Source organism: Macrotis lagotis, chromosome 5 (assembly GCF_037893015.1).
Source record: "Macrotis lagotis isolate mMagLag1 chromosome 5, bilby.v1.9.chrom.fasta, whole genome shotgun sequence".
NCBI lineage: Eukaryota > Metazoa > Chordata > Mammalia > Peramelemorphia > Peramelidae > Macrotis > Macrotis lagotis.
The window spans coordinates 5,410,442-5,432,825 of record NC_133662.1 but is presented as its reverse complement, the minus strand read 5'-3'; the positions used below and the strand labels follow the sequence as shown (position 1 = coordinate 5,432,825).

General features: G+C 40.0%; 1 long non-coding RNA gene across 1 annotated transcript in view; it reads left to right on the top strand.

Moving 5' to 3' along the window:
- Positions 1–22,384, top strand: part of LOC141523384 (uncharacterized) — a 97,828-nt gene that overhangs the window by 40,335 nt on the left and 35,109 nt on the right. Inside the window, exon 3 of the long non-coding RNA XR_012478480.1 lies at positions 8,277–8,353. This is a non-coding gene — a long non-coding RNA (uncharacterized LOC141523384). The remainder of the gene's footprint in view (positions 1–8,276; positions 8,354–22,384) is intronic.

The window sequence follows — 22,384 nt, the reverse complement described above, 5'->3', positions numbered from 1 at the left end:
TTTACAAGGCAAATGGGGTTAAGTGGCTTGCCCAAGGCCACACAGCTAGGTAATTATTAAGTGTCTGAGACCGGATTTCAGGGCCAGTGTTTTTTCCGCTACACCACCTAGCCGCCCCTCCTCACTCTTAATTCTTAATAGATCTTCTCAGATTCTTTATACTTAGCTTTGGATGTCAATGTATGGGCTGCAGTTATCTATCTTTATGGTGACCCATTTGCCTTCATTCATTGTGGGTACTGCTGGGCAAAATATCCCAGGGAATTATACTTCTTGTCATCTTTGGGCTCACAATGAAGCTAAATATTGGTCATTCAGCAAAGATTGCACTTTAAGAGGACCAATAGGAAAATTAATGTTTGTAGATATTCTAAGGACATATTTTGTCCTTATCCCAGTGAAAGTAAAAAGAGGGTCTTAATGGGCTTTATGTTTTTTGTCCATTTTATCAGCCAATGGACAATTTTTTCATAACAGGAAGTAGACCCAACCTGACACTAGCTCATGCTCAGTATCACAAACTGGAAAGAGGCTCTAGAGGCCACTGAGTCTAAATGGTACCTGAACGATAGACTCCTCTGCAAAACACCTGACAAATAGTCATCTAGTTTTTGCAAGAAAATCTCAGAGGTAAGGTGAGTATAGGGGGCGGCAGGGGGACTTCTTTCTGAAGCAGCTTGTTCTACTTTTGAATAACTATATGTTAGGAAATTTTTGCTAATTATTAAGCCTATGTTTGACAATTGATTTGACATTAAGCCACCTTTTGGGACTACACCTTCTATGTGTTTTCAGACACTTGAAGACATATCATTTGCTCCTTGATCCTAATCTAACTGGCTTAGATATCCCCAGTTTCTTCAGCTTAATTCCATATGGAACATAAACTTGAGGACATTTACCAACCTGACTGCAGGTAGGTGGAACCATGGATACAACTCTGGTCATGGGATCAGAAAGGTTCAAGTTCAAATCTGATGTCAGATGTTTAGCTGGGTGACCCTGAACAAGTCATACAACCTGTGTTTGTCCTGGTTTTCTGAACTTACCTCCTAGGGTTGTTGTGAGGATTGTATGAGATAATATTTGGAAAAGTACTTAGCAAAGTGTCCTGTCATTGAAGATAACTTCTTTCTTCATTCCTTCCCTCATTTCTTCCTTCATTCCTCCTCACCTTCCCTTTTTTCTTCTTTCCCTCCTTCCCTCTTTTTCTTCCTTTCTTCATATCTCTTATCCTCTTTTTCCTCCTTTCCACCTTTCCTCTCTCCCTTTCTTCTTTTTTCCCCTTCCTACTTCAGCCTATTCATATATTTCTAAAATATTGCACTCAATGCTGAAAACTGAAATACAGAAAAAGTCCACCCAAGGCTGAATCCAGAGAGACTATAACCTCCTTATTCGTAGATGCTTTACATTTCTTCAAGCATCCTCAGATCAAAGCTTTTCTGCTCTGGCAGGACTTGCCTGAGGTTTCACTCTGCTTTGGAATCTTTTGTGGGTTTCGGCTGTTACTTGGTGAAATTCTGTGATTTGCCTTGGTTACATAGTGACTGAGGGCACCAGGACTCAAACCCAACCTTCCGGCTCCTATGTTAGTGCTCTTTCCAAGCCTTCTGAGGAGTTTAGGAAGCTCTGCTGCTCTTTTTGTTCTCAAGCTGCTAACACACATCCTTTTAATATACAAGTGATGGGGAGATAGCTTGAGTAATAGTGGATGTTTTGTATTTGTATGCTTAGTTAGCATCTATCTCTGAAGTATTCAATGAGCTATCTTTTCTTCTGCTAAAAACAAGACAAAAAATATCAAGGCATATTTTTGATGGGTCTTTATTTTCCAAATGTGCATTACCATTAATATAGAGTGACTTCACCAGAAAAAAAAACAAAATGCAAAACCCACAATGGGACCTGAAAGTGCAGAGAACAAACCACATGTTGGGATCCTATCACACTCTTTCCTCCATATTGTATAGAGGTGTCAGCACTTTAGTTCATGCTTCCTCATGACCTTGAAAATGTTGTTTGTCAGATACTGCCATAACATCTTCATTAATGGCCTGGAACAGGGAGTCAACAGCATGTTAATTAAATTTGCAGATGATACTAAATTGGGAGATGTTGCAAACACCAGGGAGGACAGGAACATAATACTAGGAGATGTTGGGAGGTTAGAAATATGAGCCAGAAATCTCCAGATGAGATGCAGGACACATGCAACTTTGGCACTGAGGATGAATGGTCAGAGATAAGGGTGGGAGGGAGCTGTCTAAGAAGAAAAGTGAACCTCATAGTGAACCTCAGCTGGGGATGGTTTGTGCAGCAAGGTTTGGCAGGAAGGGATGCTATTCAAACTTCTATGTGAGGGGCGGCTAGGTGGCGTAGTGGATAAAGCACCGGCCCTAGAGTCAAGAGTACCTGGGTTCAAATCCGGTCTCGGACACTTAATAATTGCCTAGCTGTGTGGCCTTGGGCAAGCCACTTAACCCCATTTGCCTTGCAAAAAAAAAAAAAACCTTCTATGTGGCTCTGGGTAGCTGGACTGACAAGATAAAGTTTAGATGAGTGAGAATATTCAAATGAATATGGGGAACTGAGACTGGTAATACAACTTGGAAATATGAGAGGATCCAAAGGAGTTGACACCGAGGAGCTAGAGTTCACACCAATCCAGTGCTAAGTCAAACCTGGCAGAAATGTGTGTGTGTATACACGTGTATTAAAGAGACAGAGACTATAGACAGGGACAAAGTCAGAGACAGAAACTATACCAGATACAGAGACAAACATAGAGAGAAAGACAGACAAAAAGACTTACCAAAGTTAGTATGGAAGAAACTTAGATTAGACCAACACCTCACACCCTATTCCAAGATAAGATCCAAATGAATACAGGATTTAGACAAAAAACAATACTATAGGGGTGGCTAGGTGTGGTAGTAGATAAAGCACTGGCCCTGGAGTCAGGAGTACCTGGGTTCAAATCTGGTCTCAGACACTTAATAATTACTTAGCTGTGTGGCCTTGGGCAAGCCACTTAACCCCATTTGCCTTGCAAAAACCGAAAAAAACCCCCACAACAATACTATAAGCAAATTAGAAGATCAAGGACTACTTTACCTGTCAGATCTATGGAAAGGGGAGCAGTTTATGACTAAGGAAGAGATGGAGAACATCACTAAAAACAAACTAGATGATTTCGATTACATTAAATTAAAAAGCTTTTGCACAGATAAAACCACTGTAACCAAGATCAAAAGAAATGTAGTAAACTGGGAAACAATCTTTACAACTAATGTTTCTGAGAAAGGACTCATTTCTAAAATATACAGAGAACTGAGTCATATTTTTTTTTTTTAAAAGCCATTCCCCAGTTGACAAATGGTCAAAGGATATGCAGAGGCAATTTACAGATGATATCAAAGCAATCCATAATCATATGAAAAATTGCTCTAAATCATTACTTAATAGAGAAATGCAAATTAAAGCTTCTCTGAGGTACCACCTCACACCTCTCAGACTGGCCAATATAACCAGAAAGGATAATGATCATTGTTGGAAGGGTTGTGGGAAATCTGGGACACTATTACACTGTTGATGGAGCTGTGAACTCATCTAACCTTTCTGGAGAGAAATTTGGAACTATGCCCAAAGCGCAATAAAAATGTGCATACCCTTTGATTCAGCAATACCACTACTGGGTCTATACCCTAAAGAGATGATGAAAAAAGGGTAAAAAACATCACCTGTACAAAAATATTCATACCAGCCCTGTTTGTGGTGGTGAAGAATTGGAAATCAAGTAAATGTCCTTCAATTGGGGAATGGCTTAGCAAACTGTGGTATATGCATGTCATGAAACACTATGTTCTATTAGAAACCAGGAGGGATGGGAATTCAGGGAAGCCTGAAGGGATCTGCATGAACATCAGTTCTCAGCTGAGTGAGATGAGCAGAACCAGAAAAACACTATACATCCTAACAGCAACATGGGGGTGATGATTAACCTTGATGCACATGCTTATTTCATCAGTGAAACAATCAGGGATAATTTGGGGCTGTCTGAAATGGAGAATACCCTCTGTATCCAGATAAAGAACCGTGGAGTTTGAACAAAGTTCAAAGACTATTCCTTTTAATTTAGGGAAAAAAACCTGCTATCTTATTGTCTGATCTTGCTATCTCTTATACTTTATGTTTCTTCTTTAAGGATATGATTCCTCTCTCATCACACTCTGTTTGGATCAATGTACTACATGGAAGCAATGTAAAGACTGACAAATTGATTTCTGTGGGGGGGTGAGGGGAGGGAAGTAAGATTGGAGAAAAATTGTAAAACTCAAAATAAATAAAATCTTTAATAAAAAAAAAAGACTTACCAAGAGACAGAGGGAGGTTGAGACTGAGAGGTAAAGAGAGAAAACTGTGTGTGTGTGAAATCTGCTGAAATCTTGATATTTTTTTTTTTGTTTGTTTTTGCAAGGCAATGGGATTAAGTGGCTTGTCCAAGGCCACACAGCCAGGTAATTATTAAGTGTCTGAGGCCAGATTTGAACTCAGATACTCCTGCTCCAGGGCTGGTGCTCTATCCACTATGCCACCTAACTGCCCCAAAATCTTGATATTGTTAAAATACCTCATATTACTTCAAGGGCTACAGATGTCTGGAAAGGGATGACAAGAAGAAATATTGGTTGATGATGAGTATGTATGGTATGTAATGGTAGAGAGAATTCTGATCACAGACTGAGAAGACATAGACCTGATCCTAATATTGGCTAGCTGTTGACCCTGGCCAAGTCACTTCATGATTTTAAGCTTCAATTTTCTCATATGTAAAATGAGAATGATAATACCTTCTCCCCAAGAGAAAAGTACTTTTTTAAAAAAACAAGGTGCTATAGAAATGAAATATGTTTGTTATGTTGATATTTAACACTAGATGAGACAAAGTGACTATTACTGTATTCTAGTTCAGGAAGAGGGACGTGGAAATAGATGTTCTATTTTTTAAAAAATTTTTGATCTTCTATAACTCAGGTTATAGAAGAAATCACTAATTTGGAAAGAGACATGGAATATAGCTTAGAACACTAGAATACAGAAATAGTCAAAGATGTAGAAGGAAACTTTGTAGAGTGTGCTTACACATACACACACACACACACACACACACACACACACACACACACACACACACACTCTCCATTCAGTCCAGAATTAAATTCTAATTTTTGCAGCTCTCTGTTTGTGTGCTGTATCCGTTACTTGAATTAACATTCTTAAATCTCTGGTTTCTCGTTGAACTCACTCCATGCTTATCCATGATATGGGCCAGAAACAATCCAATAAAATGTTTTCCTTTTCAGTTCAGCTTCATGGACTATTGACATCATCAGTTCAGCTCCAAGGTGTGCGTGGAGCTTCACAATAGCATCCCTGCTGTCCTGCTCATCAATAGTCCTCCAGGTGGTTAAAATGCTCGTGGGAAATGTCCCTGTAGCTAAGCTGGTCCTCGACTCCCTCTCTATTTACTGTAGTTTTATCACAAGGCCAGCAGTTCCTAAACAGTTGTAAAACTTTGAGAAGAAGCCAAATAGCTTCATGTCTGGGGAGATGCCATGGGTGCTGGGTGCTACTGGCAGAGCTGAATCCTTGTAGGGATGGATCAAGCAAGGGGGATTTTTTCCATTGAATATTTTTATGAAAATCCATTTGTGTTGATGACACTGGGTTTCCTTTTAATTGAATTTTAAATATTTTTATGGCTATGATGAATGGGGTTTGAAACTATGGCAGATGGCATTGGGAGTGACAAATTAATTATGAGGACAGGTCAAAACTTTTTTCCCTCTCATTAGCACCTTCAGGTCTCTGGCACCCAGCTTTCTGATCCTAGGGCACAGTGCTCAAGAACAAGGAGACTGGGAAAGGTCATAACTTATGCACAAATTATTAAGGAAGTTAGAATGAAACCCCCCACCCCAGAAAAAAAGATTGTGTTTTCATGTTAAAAAAAGAAAAAGAAAAGCAAATAGAATATGAGTTGAAGGGATATTAGAGAACATCTAAGTAGGCTCTTAACAGTCATTGAATTGAATTAAATCTAGCCCAACCCTTTCATTTTGCAGAGTAGAAGATTGAATGACTTGCCCAAAGTCACCTAGAGTCGACTCTTGAATCTAGGGCTTCTTACTTAACACTACACTGCTCTTGGGTATAATTTCCTTATAGATACTTTAGCTCCTTGACTCTTTGTGAATTAGTTATTTCCAAAGGTTTCTTTCCAAAATTTTAGCTGGGGTGAATATATATACTTAGACTTCCATATTCTGCTTCATTAATGAATCTCACTCTTCAATCTCTATATCTTTCTGACCTGATTGGGAATTTGGAGGCTGTCAATGGCTATTCACAGGGAGTTGCTGCTGTTGGCTTCTGCCATTCATTGCTGCCATATACTCATCTGACTGATTCCTCTTGAGATTAGGGGAAAGGAAGGTATAAGGGTTTCCAGACTGTATTCTACCAGGGATGGCATGGTGGGGTATAATTTAGTCTAAAATATAACATAAAAATGTATCTATTTTATTTCCAGAACATTCCACTTTCTGTGGTATATATATATATATATATATATATATATATATATATATATATATGTATGTATGTATATATATATGTGTATGTGTGTGTATGTGTGTGTGTTTAAAGGCATATGGGCTTCCATATAGCTTTTTTTTTGTTTTGCAAGGCAATGGGGTTAAGTGGCTTGCCCAAGGCTACCCAGCTAGGTAATTATTAAGTGTCTGAGGTCGGATTTGAACTCAGGTATTCTTGACTCCAGGGCTGGTGCTCTGTCCACTGCGCCACCTAGCCGCCCCTCCATATAGCTTTTGTGAGTGATTCAGTTATCAAGAATGAATGCCTTGCCCTGACACTAGTCCTACCTGTTCACTTCTTTAAAAATTTTTGTTGATAAATAACAACGATTTCTGAAACTATGAACCCTCTCCCTCCATTCTACATACACACTCTAGCTCTCAGAATTAAAATAAAAAATAAGCAGTAAAATGCTATTGTTTGACAAACTGTGCAACAATTCTGCCCAGAAGAAAGATATATATTTCATTACAGATAATTTGGTTCTATTATTTGGGACCAAAATTGGTTATTGCAGTTACTTGATATTTGACTTTCCTTTTAGTGAACTAAACTATTGTGTTCTTTTGGTTCTGTGTTATACACAGCAGGTGCTTAATAAATACTTGTTGGATGAATGCATGTATGAATGTGTACAAGAGTACAACATGCCAGTTGGAATCTTTGGGTCTCTTATGTGCCTTAGGTGCATAGATTTAGATCTGTAAAGGACCTAAAAGGTCTTTGACTTAGTATCTTCATTTTAGACAAGGTTGAGAGAACTCATATGACTTATCCACAGTCATAGAGCTTGTTCTCTCTCTCTCTCTCTCTCTCTCTCTCTCTCCCCATATCATGCAGCCAAGCTCCCAATATATTTTGGAAAATGCTATTTGTCTCCTATCACCTAACAGTGAATTAAAAATAATAAACCTAGAAACAGAGAAAAAAAATCTTGAAACCCTTAAGATTTCAGAATCCTATCAGGGTTTCCATTGTAATGAAAGTGAGATCTAATTTCCTTCCCTTATACCTTAACCTAGCTCTGGGTGATGTGGGAAAGCATCTGCTTCCCTCCCTCAAATACATGAGCTAAGAGTATTCTCAGGGTGTAGTGTGATGGGGGTCATATTAAGAGTAGCTTGATAGTACAAAAGGAAAGATAACCTAAAAAAAAGAAATCTGTACTCTGGGTCAGTTGTAATATTGCAGTAGTGATGGTTTGGTGGCTGAGAAGATATTAGATTAACTCTTGTGGAAACCAGACTGATCAGGAGGAGGTGGACAAAGCACATCCTCTTCACCAGAGAGGGATGGGAGAAAGTGGAGAAAGAGGAAATGAGTCCTTCATGATTCAGTGGAAATAACATGGGACTTAGCATCAGAACAGTTGATAAACTGTGAATATGATGGTGTTCTCTTGTGCCATAAGAAATTATACTAGAGATAGTTTCTGAGAAACTCATGAAATGATATAAATTAAGGTAAGAAGAACCAGGAAAACTACACACACACACACACACACACACACACACACACACACACACACACATATAGATATATAGACAACAACATTGCAAAGACAAACAGCTTTTTAGACTTAAGAACTCTCATCAATTCAGTAATTCCTTTCACAGGTCTGATGAAGAGACATGTCACCTACCCTATTACAGAGAGGTGATGGACTTGGGGAGCAGAAGGTCACATGACTGAGGTGAGAATTGGTTTTGCTTAACTGCGTATTTGTTACAAGGGTATTTCTTTTTCCTTTTTCTTTTTTCAGTTGGGTGAATGAGAGGGAGAGGAAATAAATTTTTGTTAATTAAAATAAATGAAACTAAATTTAAAAAATAAGTACTAGATTTGAGTCTTGGTTGTGTGATCTTAGTCAAGTCATTTCTTCAGTGGATATGCAAAATGAAAACATTACACTTTATTTTCTCTCATGTATCTTCTAATGTAAATTTTTGTGAACCTGTGGGAAGGAGACTAATTGATGTGTTTGTCCTCGCCCTTCTCAGATTCTCTAATCTGGAGGGTGAGTTCATAGGATAGGATAAGGAAGGCTTCATTCCCTACTATCTACACCTGTACTCCTCAATCTGTTTCTTATTCCATTTTTGTAGAAAATGATTCCCCTTGAAAAAGCAAGAGTCAAATCCTTAGGAAATGGAATCCTGAAACAACTGCATTGCTGTGAGCAAGAGAGTGAGTGAGCAGTCCCAGTTCCCAGCTTTGCCTCACTGCAGAGATAATTCATTTAATCATTATTCACCCGACACCCCTTCTCATGAATGTTTGACTGTCAGAACTAAATTCCACCCCAAAGAAAAGCTGTTCTCAGAGAAGATTTGCTGTTGTTTTTAAAGAGAGAGAGAGGAGAGAGTGAAAGAAAAGAGGGGGGAAAAGTTATTTAAAATAGACATGTGGAGACTCTCCAGGGGACGGAGACATGAATTGTGAGAATAGTTACAGTCAAACTTGAATCCTCCAGGTTTAGGATTTTACTAAGATGGAAAGATGAAAGGGAATCAAGTACCCTAACTTGCTCTAAAACCCTATCACAATAGCCTGCTCAAGAGGGGTCAACTCCAGAGGAGAGGAAATTTGCTTGATGCCAAAGGTTAAATGTCTTTCTGGATTAGAAGAATCCTGTGTCTTCTTTGGGAGGAAACAAACATTATGTATCTTCAAGGAATGAGCTATTAGTATTACTCCCCAATCTGGGGATCTTCCTGGGAAGAGGATTAGGGTAAGCTTTGATGAAGAAGGCTGGGTGCTGAAATGATGGACAATGAGTTTGGACGTGATTTGTTCTTTAACCTTTCTTCTTCATGTATTTTTAACTCTTCTAACTTCTGTGGTGAAGATGGCAAGGGTTAGGGGAAGCTATGAGGTAAGAGAAAGTAAACATTAAGGAAACATTTGTTGAAATAAATGGTATAGTGAAAAGAAAGATGAACTTGGAGTCAAAGAACTGGGTTCAAGTCCCTTTTCTACCGCTAGCTATCTTTGTGACTTTGGGTAAGTCATTTTTACTTTTAGGCACTTTAGAAGTGTACTTCTATGTGAAATGAGGACTTTGGACTAGATAATCTCTAAGGTCCCTTCCAGCTCCAGATATATGATGCCAGAAGATTAAGAATAAACCTGTAAGGCAGGTAGTACTGGTATTATTTCTCTCATTTTAATGATATGTAAAATCAAACTCAAAGGAATTACCTGTGATCACACAGCTAATGTAAAACCAGGATTTTAATCAGTTCTCTCCTGACTCCAAATTCCAAACTCTTTTTATTATTTCATATTTTCTATGAATATCGGTGTATATTTATTGAAATATACATTTACTGAGTACCTACTACTGGGTATTCTATGCTTGTCATATAGGAAGCTATATTATTATTTCACATTAATATAGCTCTTTCCAGTTTATAAAGGAATTTCCTCAACAACAATCCTCAATATCAGTAGCACAAATATTAGGTGGTGATGGATAGAGCACCCTGAATGAGTTCAAATTTGCCTCAGCTACTTCATAGCTGTGTGAACTGAGAAATCAAAGAACCAGAGGTCAATGATAAAGCTGTGTCTCCTGCCTCTAAATCCAGGGCTTTTTCCATTGCCACTGGTTAGTGGGAGTAGGATAAGTAAGAAACTTAAGAAGATCAGTCCTGCTCTTAATGGTTGTTCAGTTTGTTTGGTAGATAAGTTGTGAACATTGTAAGGAATAGTGAACATTGTAATACAAAATATAATGAAGTTCTACACTGTATAGTACAAAGAGAAAGTATACTAGAAATTAAAATGAATAGAAGATCGAAGAATAGTCAGAGAGGACTTCATGAAGGAGATGAGAATTAAGCAGGACCTTGAATGAATGGTAGCAGTTAAGTAGGGGGAGTAAGAGGGCAATGTATTAGAAACCTTTAGTACAAAACCCAGAAGATAACCAGTTCTGAGCTCAGGACATCCCTTCTCCAGAACCTTCCCAGGGCCTTCCTAATCCTGGCCCTCTTCTTTCAAGATAAAATACCTTTACCCTTTACTTCTGAGGCCAAGTATACATTTTCAGGTAAAGAGGATTATTGAATTTTTAAAAAGATCCAGTGACTTTTTAATTATTATTTTAATTGTCTTTCTGTGCAGGGCTCAGAGAGTGGTTGATTACCAGACAGCTGGGTCTCCTTAGTAGCATTCCTTATCTAATGCCCCTTTAAATTTTGCTCAGAACTCATTTTTGGCTCTGACTCCCCCCTCCCCCCCTCCCCTGCCCCATTCAGGGCATCTGGTTTTCATGGAGTGCATGACCAGGAGTTTGCTGTCCATAGTAACAGTGCATCCCCAGATACTTTTCTAGTTCATCGACTATACTGACCATTTCTGCATAGTCTTTAATAAAGTATCGGAAATGGAAAGATGAATTATTTAAGCTAATAGGCTCAGACTCAAGTTTCTATTCACCTCTGGGATATTGAAATGTCCCCTCTTATTTCCTTGCATAATTCTCACTAATTCCAGGATTCAAGGAAAAGGAAGGTGTTGGAAAATGTTCAGAATCCCAGAGAAAAACTAAAAGCCTTGATTATATCTTCTGACTGTTTGCTCATCTATTTTACAAAAGCAGCAGCATCTGTCTCCTAACCAGCCAGGATTTGGTGAGAAGGTGGAAAGCTATTTATTAGGGACCACCAGCCATAGAATGTTAGACAGTTAAAGAATCAGATAGGACATTGGATCTTGAATCAGGGGATTTAGCTTTGAAGCCTAGCTCTCACATTTATTAACTGTGTGACTATGGGAAATTTAATTAACTTCTCTGAGGTCCCATTTTCTCATCTATAAACTGGAGCTACCAATACTTTATTTATCTTACAGAGTTGTTATAATGAAAATCTTTTACAAACTTTACAGTACTCTAGATATGTTAATTATAATTTTTGGAACTGGAAGAAACTTTTGAAACAAAACCTGGAAAAAAGGGAAATTTCTCCCAATGTCTCATAGACATCAGAATCACATAGCTTGTCAGAGGCAGAGCTGGGACAAGAACCTGAGCCTTTGATTCCTACTCCACAATTCCTTCAGTTAAAGCCTGATTCCTTAAAAACAAAACACCTGGTAGTGTGCTGGACACTATATGGTACAAGAGGAAGAGATCTATTTCGTGTCCCCAAGGAAAAGGATTCTAAGGCAGGCAATGAATGAAAGAAGGTGTGTGTGTGTGTGTGTGTGTGTGTGTGTGTGTGTGTGTGTGTGTGTGTGTGTGTGTGACAGATAATTAGGGATCAGAAGGAGCTAATTTTAGAAGTCTAGGCTATAAGTCCTTCTCTTCTCCCTTTATCCCTGGACCTATTAAAAAAAAGAGAGAACTTAGGCATTTTTCTTCCTTATACCTTGAGAACTGATATTCAGATAAGGTGTTGAGGTCATAAACCCTTTCTCTTCCTCTCCTCTGGTCAGTAAGTTCAATTCAGTAGATGTTTATATAGGACATGGGAGGAAGTATGGTAGAGTAGAAAAGGTATTTTGTCTCGAGGCAAGGAGGACCTGGATTCAAATCTTGTTTCTGTCATTTGTATAGTCAGTCTCAATTTCCAGTCATACAAAGTGGATAGTCATATTTTTATTAAAGAGATTGCAAGGCAAGTACTTTGTACACCTTAAAGTGAACTTTCTTAGGCACCTGCTATGTACAAAACACCATGAGAGGCTCTGGGAGGGATGCAAAAATAAATTACAGCATTCATGGATCTTGTAATTTCTCCTCTGTCACCATCTTTCTATTTCTTTCAGTCCCTCTATCACTTTCTGACTACCAGTTTCTGACAGTTTCTGACTTCCTCAGTCTCTCAAACTTCTCCTGATGCTGCAAACTCCAGGTTTCCATGGCTAAGTAGGATGGTTCCTCAGCTCAGTTCAACCCTCCCCAGTTCCCCCCACCCAGTACTCCATTCACTTGAAAACCCCCATATGTTTCCCAGTGGATATGTGGCAGTCAGTAAATAGCCATGAAGGGGAAAGTGAGGGCAGGATGAATGAATGATGTCTCAGTGGGAAAGAGCCAATACATCTCTATGTTCTTTTGGGTTAAACTGTCTCTGGAGACAGCCTCTGTAGAGCAGTGAGAGCCCTGCATGGCTGCTTCCCAGCTGGCTCAGTCTTATATACCCTTGTAGCAAGATAAGTAACCACCAACTGAGCAATATTTCAGTAATTCTACAAGACCTTCTTCTTCTCACTACTCCCTCTACAATTTTCTGATAGCTGATGATCCACCATTAAGAGTAATTTTCATGGGTAAAGATTTATCTCCTTTCAGGGATCAAAGTATGGTTTCAGGAGTATGCCATCACAATTGACTAAAAACTTATTTTAAAAAACAAAACTTAAGTGTGATTCAATGGAAAGAATTCTAGAGTGCATGTAAGAATGCTTGACTTCTAGTCCAACTACATTATTAACTTGCTATGTAACTTGCAGCAAGTTGTAATTTCCCCATCTGAGAAATGAGCTGTTTGGATCAGAACAGTGGTTTCTGGTAGGGTAGCTATGGAATTATGACAAGGGGTCAGTAAGTTCATAAATAAGCAAATATACCTTCTAAGAACTGAACAAACAATAGACCTAAACTATATGTAAAACTATTTAAAAAATTTTAAATTAATTAGTATTATTGTTGTTCTGTTGATCCAATATATGAGACCTCATAGTGTGTTGTTTTTTTTTCCTTGGCAAAGATACTGCAGTGTTTTGCCATTTCCTTCTCCAGTGCATTAGATCAATAGGTTAAGTGACTTACTCAGGGTCACACATCTAGTGAGTATCTTAGGCCAGATTTGAACTCACAAAAATGAATCTTCTTGACTCCAGGTTCAGCACTCTATCAACTATGTGACCTGTAAAGGAAACTTAGAGGACTCTAACTACTTCATTTTACGGAGGAGGGAAAGGAGGCTCAGGGAGATTACATGGTTTGTTTAAATAATACACCATCACCAGACCTCTTAAAACAAGTTAGATTACCCTTGTCAGTGATATATTAGATGGGATTTCTGTTGGGGTATTTGGTTAGATTATATGCTCTCTGAGGTTTCTTCTATCTCTTAGATTAATGAGAGGAAATAGTTCTGAAGACAATGTCCAGTCTTATTGAGGTTCTGCCCCATGGGTAGTATGGGACTTCAATTCATATTCTCTCTCTCTCTGGGCCTCAGTTTCCCCCTCTGGTTGGACTAGCCTCATACATTCTCCTCATTCCCACTTTAAATCCCCTGCCCTGACTTCCAGGAAATGACCACTGCTGCAAACTGAGAAAAGCAGTTCTGTTTGACCTTTCCCACTGAGGATGCCTGGAGGCAGAGCTACTTGAGTGGGGTGGGGAGGTAGGCAGCAGCAGTGGAGGGCTCTTGAATTCCTCGGTCTTGGAGCCTGTGGCAGAAGTGTAATTACCCCGTATACTCTCTGAAATGAGTGGTCTCACCCCAGCTCCCTAGGATCTTCAGTGCCATGGTACTGATTTAAGGCACAAGGAAATCAGACTCTCGGTCTACCATGACCATTGATTTTCACTAACCACTGCATGCTCCCTCTCAAAACAAAACAAAACAAAAATAAAACCAAATGAAAAAACTGAAACAAAACTTTGCTTTTCTGCTCTCATTTCTTTTATCTCCCTCTCTCCCACAACACCTTGGAGGAGAAAATCGAGCAAGAAGGAGAGTATTCACATAGTCACTGAGACTAGCCCAGATTTTTTACCTTACCTTGTACTGTTGCCTTGCCCAGGTCTCCATGCCGCTTCCTGGTCATCTCATCAATACTCTCTCTACTCTGAATACCATTTCCACTTCCTCTCACCTGGAATCTTGGGCTGGGCCTCTGGGTCCCCCAATGCTAGTAGGGAAGACTTTGCCTTATTTTTCCAAGGTCCACACCTCCAGGTCGTTTCCTGGCAGTCTTTACACCATATCCACATGGCTACCTTATCTCCTACTCTTTTTTGGTGTCCTTTTATGTGTCCCCATTAGAATGGAAGGTCTTTGAAGAAAGGAACTGTTTGACATGCTTGTATTTGTATTACTAGTGCTTAGCACAGCACCAGGCTTAAAGTAAGCACTTAATAATAAATATTTTTCTTCCTTCCTTCCTCTTTCCTTCCTTCCCTCCCTTCTTTACTTCTTACTTCCCTTCCTTTCTTCTTCCTTCTTTCCTCCTTCCCTTCTTTTCTTCTTTTAAATTTTTTTTTTTAGTTTTTTTTTCAAGGCAATGGGGTTAAGTGGCTTGCGCAAGGCCACACATCTAGGTAATTATTAAGTGTCTGAGGTCGGATTTGAACTCAGGTACTCCTGACTCCAGGGCCGGTGCTCTATCCACTGCACCACCTAGCTGCCCCCCTTCCTTCCTTCTTCCTGACTTTCTTTTTCCTTCCTTCCCTTCTTTCCTTTTTACTTCTCTTCCTCTCTTCTTCCCTTTATCTCTTCTTCCTTCCTCCCTTCATTTTCTTGTTTCTCTTTCTGTCTGTATCTCTGTCTCTCTTTCTTCCTGTCTGTCTTTCTCTCTTTTAAAAACAGGTCATGGGGAGGCTAGGTGGCATAGTGGATAAAGCACCGCCCTGGAGTCACGAGTACCTGGGTTCAAATCTGACCTCAGACACTTAATAATTACCTAGCTGTGTGGCCTTAGGCAAGCCACTTAACCCCAACTGCCTTACCAAAAAACCCTAAAAAAAAAAAAAAGAACAGGTCAGACTCTGTGGCAACATGGCCTCAATATCTTCCCCTCCAAAGAGGAATTCTTACAATATAAGGTGTAGGACAGAATGGAGCTAGTTCAATCCTGGGACAATAGTGCTTTTTATGTTAATCTATTGTGTGTGTCTCCCTACCAGGTCTAGGGAACCTTGACAGACAAGATCCATAGAAGTGTCACTCTGCATCCAACCCTGGAGGCCCAGTAAACAGTAGATAATAGGTGAAATTTATCTTAAGATAAATAAATAAAGTTCCCTTCCGCACTGCCCCACGCATTTCCTTCCTTTTAAAACCATTCTTTCAATCCTTTCCCCCCAGGTTTTAGGATATTAGGTGAGAACTGGAAGAAGACTATTTTTTCCAGCTCCTCATTTTATGATGGATGAAACTAAGACCCAAAGAGAAATGACTTTCAAAGGTCACACAAGAGTAATGGTAAAACCTGGCCTGGAAGCCATTAGTATAGAGTTCATCTGTTTTTCTACAACAGGGGTCTTTCCTTTATACCTTACTGATGTTGGCAACCTGGAACCTAGGGATGCCCTTGTGCTTTTCTGTTACTTCCTTTAAAAGTTTATTCATATTTCAATGTTACTATCTTCATGTTTGACCATTCCCAGGCGTATTTGTATTTCCAAAGAGGAGGGTGATGTTTAGCCCAAAGTAAGGAATCTTCTCTAGGTAGAATTTCAGTCCTGTTGGTACCTGAAGGCACCTTCTTTTTCTGAAGGGTGCCCAAGGCATGGTACTGCCATGGTGGGCAAAGAAATGATGTCCTGAAGGGAAAGGGCCCTGAATTGGCAGGCAGGTAGTAGGGTACTCCTTTTCTGCAAAGAGATGTTCTGTGAATGCAGCAGTCATTTGTACCTGAAAAGCAATCTCTATACTTGGAGCTTTGGGGCCATTAGATCAGAGTAGATCTGGATCACAATGTATTGTTGAAAGCATAATTTCCAGCTCCAGGAAAGAACTTTAAAATTAATTTAGTCCAACTGTCTCATTTATAAAAGAGCAAACTGAGGGCAGCCAGGTGGCACACAGGGTAAAGAGCAGGGAGCCAAAAAGACTCATCTTTCTAGGTTCAAATCTGGCCTCAGACACTTATTAGCTGTGTGACTCTGGGCAGGTTTCTGCCTAGGTTTCCTCACCTGTAAGATGAGCTAGAGAAGGAAATAGAAAACTGCTCCAGTATCTTTGCCAAGAGAACCCCAACTGGAATTCACAAAGAGTTAGACAGGACTGAAAACAAATGAAAAAAACAACTGAAGAACAGGGAGGGAAGAACACTTCCTCAAAGGCAAAAGAATGAAAAATGGCAAAGGAGAGTTTGAACTCAGTTCTTTCTTCTAACTCCCGATCTAGTACTTGCTCTGCTGCCTTTCCAGGAAGGGAAGTGATTAGTAAAAGCAGCCCTGGCAGGCAGCGGTGGCGGTTATGACAACAGCTTTTTAATGTGGAAAATGGGATCCTAATTATTGCTTGGACAGGGTGGCAAGTGAAGAGTCAATCAGAGCTTCAGTTTTACTGTAGCTAGGGCTGAAAGCTGCCTTCATTCACAGTCAGCGTCCTAAGTAAGGAGGTGCCGAACTGGAAAGTCAGACATAACCTGGAGAGAGGGTCAATAGGGACAGGCCCAGAGGAGCCCTTGACTATCACTCCATCCACCAATCGATCAAAAGAAGAATTATTTTTTTTTCTATTTAAAGAAAAGACCAGGCTATGAAAGTAGTCATTTCCCTACTTTGTATTCTTTGTATATGTGGTTGTCTCATCCTCCCTACTACATTTGAGATCCTTGAGGGCAAAGACCAGGTCTTATTCTTCAGTGTATCCATTGCTTGAACAGCTAAATGACATAGGGGATGGAGTACTGAGCCTGGAGTCAGAAAGACAGAACCTATCTAGGCTTGTAGACTCTCTCAGACACTCTGCTGTAATAGTCTTTAAAAATTTCTGGTCACCTCCACATCTTAAGGATACACTAGAAAAGGACATCTGTTGAGGGTCATTCAACTAGACAAATTTCCAGTATTTAGTTCATTGAGGTGCTTAATATAAATACTTATTGATCTAACTACTTCCTTCTTATGGCCTTAATAAATAGTTGTTGTTGTCTGTCCTTCATTTTTCAAGAGGACCATTAGGTGATGCCCTGACATACATGTGAATTGGATTTAAGTGAAGAGATGCTGTGTAAAGTCACCAGTCTCACTTTCTCCTCTGGAGGCATCTGGATTCAGTGGCCAGATATGGATGAGGATGAGTGGAAATAACCCAGAGTTCACTCTCTGCCTCATTTCTTAATCATTGAATGGGTGTTGCTTCAAAGTGAGACATGTTAAATAGTTTAACTTAACTTAAGAAGGCCAAAATCTCCTACTACATCCAATAAACAGTAGGTAGATCTTTCAACTAGAACTTTTAGTTAATGTCTTAGTCTGGTCAATAATCCTTCACAATGAACATAACAGCACACTTTTGTGTGCTTTTGTACTCATCAGTTCTTTAGATCCTTATAGTCATACTAGGATATTAACAGAACTAATTATTGATGGTCAGAGCTGAAAGAAACACGAAAGGTAGTGTGGGACAGTGGAAAGAGAGCTGGACTTATCGGAGACATGGACTGATATCTTGTCTCTGATCATTATTAGCTGTTTGACCATGAAATAGTTGCTTTCCTCCCACAGTTTCCTTATCTGTAAACTGGCATAGTAATACTTACAGTTCCTGTCTCACCATAAACCAGTGCAGTGGATATTGTGATAGATTAGGAGTCAGGAAGTCCTAAGTTCAAACCTAGCCTCAGACACTAATTAGCTGTGAGACCCTGGGCCAACTTTGTCTACTTCATTTTCTTCAATTATATAATTGTAGGTTAGAGTTGTGGTCAGATAATTTTCATAAAGGGCTTTGTAAACCTTGAAGAGATATGTATATGTTCAAGTGCTCCACTGGTATCTTTGCAATGTTAGAAGAGGTTGGGGAAATTTGGGTGGGCTATTCTTTGTTGAACCTATGGAAGGCTATGAACAAAAGTGTCACGGGATGGGTAGACAAGACCTTGATCTGCATCCTTGGAAGGATCATCCCCATTTATTTATGGGGATTTTTTGGATTGATTTGTTGGATTTATTGGAATGAATACTCATTATGCAGGACAGCGATGAAGATCAACCACTGGGCAAGTCTTGTCCCTACTCCAACCTTCGGTTTCCTGAATGGTCAAATCATGATCTGAGGTTTCTTCCATTTAATACATTTGTGGTCTGGGATATAGAAGAGAATCAAAATAGGTGATTAACCAGAGGTTGTAGTGGTGGCAGTGGCAGGCATTTTGATAGTAGTCCTAGAATTTAAAGTCAGATGGGGAAGGGGATGAGGGAGAGAAGAGGACAACCATTTATTCAGTATCTAATACATACCAGGTACTGAGCTAAACGCTTTACAAATTTTATCTAGTTTAAGCTAGAAAACCAATTGATTAGCCCAATCTCCTCAATTTTAGGTAAAGAAATGGAAGTCTAGAGTTGAGGAATTCCTTGCCCATGTTAGGTTTTTGGAAAGTAACATAGTTAGAATTAATTCTAGACCCTTTAATTTCAAATGCAGTATTTCTTCCAATTTACTATATGGTTTGGGATACAAGAATGGACTAGGATGGTTTAAGTTCAAATTCAGGGATGGTCAACTTAATAGCAACAATATTAATCACTAGCATTTATATAGGGCTTTATGAACAGCTAGTTCATAAAACTGAAAGATTGATAGGAGCAGTTCTGACTTCACCATGGAAAGTTCCCCAATTAGAATATTCAGTGATCCTGAGTCTCCTAGGTAAGTCATGAAAGTTAATGGAAACTTTAGTGAAGCTTTCATAAGGTAAAAGACCCTGCCCTACTTATTTCCCAGATTATTATGAGGTTCATATGAAATAATGAATGTGAAAGGCTTTTTGAAACTATAAGGATCCATACAAGTAAGGAAATGTGTCACCTGCAACCTCAGATCCAGTTGGACAGCAGAGAGAGAAGAAGTAGGAAAATGGTAAAGCAAAATAATGAGGGCAGCTAGGTGGTACAGTAGATAGAGTGCTAGACCTAGAAAACTTTTTTTTTTTTAGATTTTTGCAAGGCAAAGTGGGGTTAAGTGGCTTGCCCAATGCCACACAGTTAGGTAATTATTAAATGTCTGAGGTCAGATTTGAACTCAGGTACTCCTGACTCCAAGTTCAGTGCTCTATCCACTGAGCAACCTAGCCACCCTGGAAAAGTCTTCATGAGTTCAAATCTGACCTCAGCCACTTACTATCTGTGTGACTCTGGGCAAGTCACCTTATCCTTGCTTGCTTTAGTTTCCTCATCTGTAAAATGAACTGGATAAAGAAATGGCAAACTCCTCAAGTATCTTTGCCAAGATCCAAACTTTGCCAGACTTCAAAAAGCATCGATGACTGAACAACAATAACAACAAAGCAAAATAAAAGTTGATGATATGAGAAAAGCAATAGAAAGAACCCAGGAGGCCAGTGCATTATAATGGAAAGAACAATGAATCTATAGTCAAAAGACCTGGGTTCAAGTACATTTACTTCTGTGTGACTTTGAGAATATAATTCAATGTTTCTGGGTTAAGTACTGGGGTTGGGGAGTTGTACTAGATGGTCTTGGAGAAAGCTCAAGTTCAAGTTGTGTGTTAATCAACAGAATCCAGTGGAGAGGTGGTGGTTCTGGATATAAGATAAAACCCAGAAGCCATCCCTGGGGGCCAGGACCACAATGGTCTGCTCATCTGACCAGTTTTCCTTCTATTTCACCCCACCCCAGAATGACCCATAATAGCCCTCAGGTGAGGAGAGAGGTAGGCAGGGTCTTTCCCTTGAAGGCAGGTTCTATCACTACCTGAATCCAGCACCTGCCCAGGTATTGCCACATCTCATCACTGCATATGACACATGATGTGAAACAACCTCATTTATGCCTTGTAACCCAATTCTGTCTGCTCCATTGCATTAGGAGTGTGGCATGCCTCCTTTCAGACTCTCCTGGGGAGGATAAGGGATGGGAAGAAAACAGGGGGCATGCAGAAAAATGTTTCTGAAGCATTTTCTTGAGTAGGTGGAAATTAACCTCTCCTGAGACTCCTTAGTCTATCTGTTGCTGTAGCCACCCCAATCCCTGGCTTCTCTCTAACACATTGGGAATTGTGTTATCCTGGAATTCCACATCCTCTGGTTAAAGAAGCATACCATTATAGTCTGTAAACTCCACTCATAGGGTCTAGAATGTCAGAGCTATTTTAGAGATAAGGAAATTGAAGCCCAGGGAAGTCCAATGACTTGCCCAAGGCCACTCAGTTTAGAGGTAGAAGAGTCAGAATTTAAGTTCATGTCCTCTGACTCCGGACCTAGCCTTTTCTATTGTACCACACTGCTTCTCAGGGACAGAGAGGAGAAGAAGAGGTTGCAGGAAAAGCACTGGAGAGAGAAACTGAAGGAGGTTAAAGGGAAAGGGAAGCAAGGTGGAGTAGTAGGAAGTAGATGGAGTCAGGAAGACAGCTTCCTGAGTTCAAATCTGAGCATAGTTACTAGCATTGTGACCTTGGGTAAGTCATTTAATTCTCTTGGCCTCAGTTTCCTCATTTATAAAACAAACTGGAGAAGGAAATGACAAACCATTCTAGGATCTCTGTCAAGAAAACCTCAAATGGGGTCATGAAGAGTTAGTTGGACATAACTGAAATGATTGAACATCAACCACAAAAAAAATGGAAAGGGAGAGGAAGGGGCAGAGGGGAGGAGAGAGAGAAGGGAAAAGAAGCAGAGGGAAACAGGCAATCAGGAAGCCCTCTCTGGTCTTTCCTTCTGAAGGAGATAAAGACGGAGAGGAAAAAGAAGAAAAGCAGATGGAGAAGAAAGTGGCAGTATATTTCTCCTGCTAACTAAGGTTTGGGGCTGTCACCAACCATGGAGTTAATCCAGACTTGGATTGGGTGGAGAAAAAAAGAAAGAATCCAGTTGTAAATATATCTGTGTCCTACTTCTCCCTGTCACACATTTAAATCTATTTGATCCATCCTAATGGATTGATCTGCAAGTTTGTGCACATGGCTCCGTTCTGGGCAGCATACCCAGGAGCAGGCTGCCTATCACTACCTGTCACTTCCACTCAGACTCACCATAGCCCGGAGCTGCTGGGAACTCAGCCAATTACTGGATAAAGGGCTTTCTTATTCCTTTCTCCTCCTATTCAGTATGGTACAACCTGGCTTCCTTTCCCTGGGCTGTGGCTACCCTTTGCTCAGGGGTCAGTTTTTAGGGAACTCCTTCCCCAAGCCCCCATGCTGAATTCATTCTCTACTGCTGCCCTGGAGAGGACAGGAGAATGCTGGGGGGGGGGGAAGGGGAAAGGAGGGAAGGAGAGCAGAGTCATCCAGATGCAATCTGCTTCTCCTTCCTCTCCTTCTCTCTTCTCAGACTTATTGAGGTCAGTACCTCGTTTAGCCACCTCTCCCAGAAGCCTTTTTTTTTCCCCCTGATCAACCCGTAGAATTGGCGTTTCTCAGACAGGCATCATCTCCTAACCCTGACCTGTTTTAGGAAAGGTTTTTCAATCTAGACTCAAATAGAGAAAGTATTTGTGATCTGGGGCTGCACTTTCTTACTTAGATCCAATTTCCACACAAGTCAGTTTGCAGGTTGCTTGAATCAACATTTTGGAGGTGTCCAAGACAGACAGTTAGACAGATAGTTCAATGAGTCCTGGCCTCCCAACCCATCTCTTTCTTTCTGGGAAAGGAAAAGCTCCAGATAAGGGAGTCAAGATGCCTGCAGTCTAGTTCTAGTCTGATCCCTGATTCTGTGTGATCCAGGACCATTCATAAAGACAGCTGGGCTTGGTTCAGAAAGGAGACAAAAAAACTCCCTCCTAGGAATGTTTGGAGCAGAGATGAAATGATAGAATGCATATTTAAGGGCTTCTGTTATTTCAGTA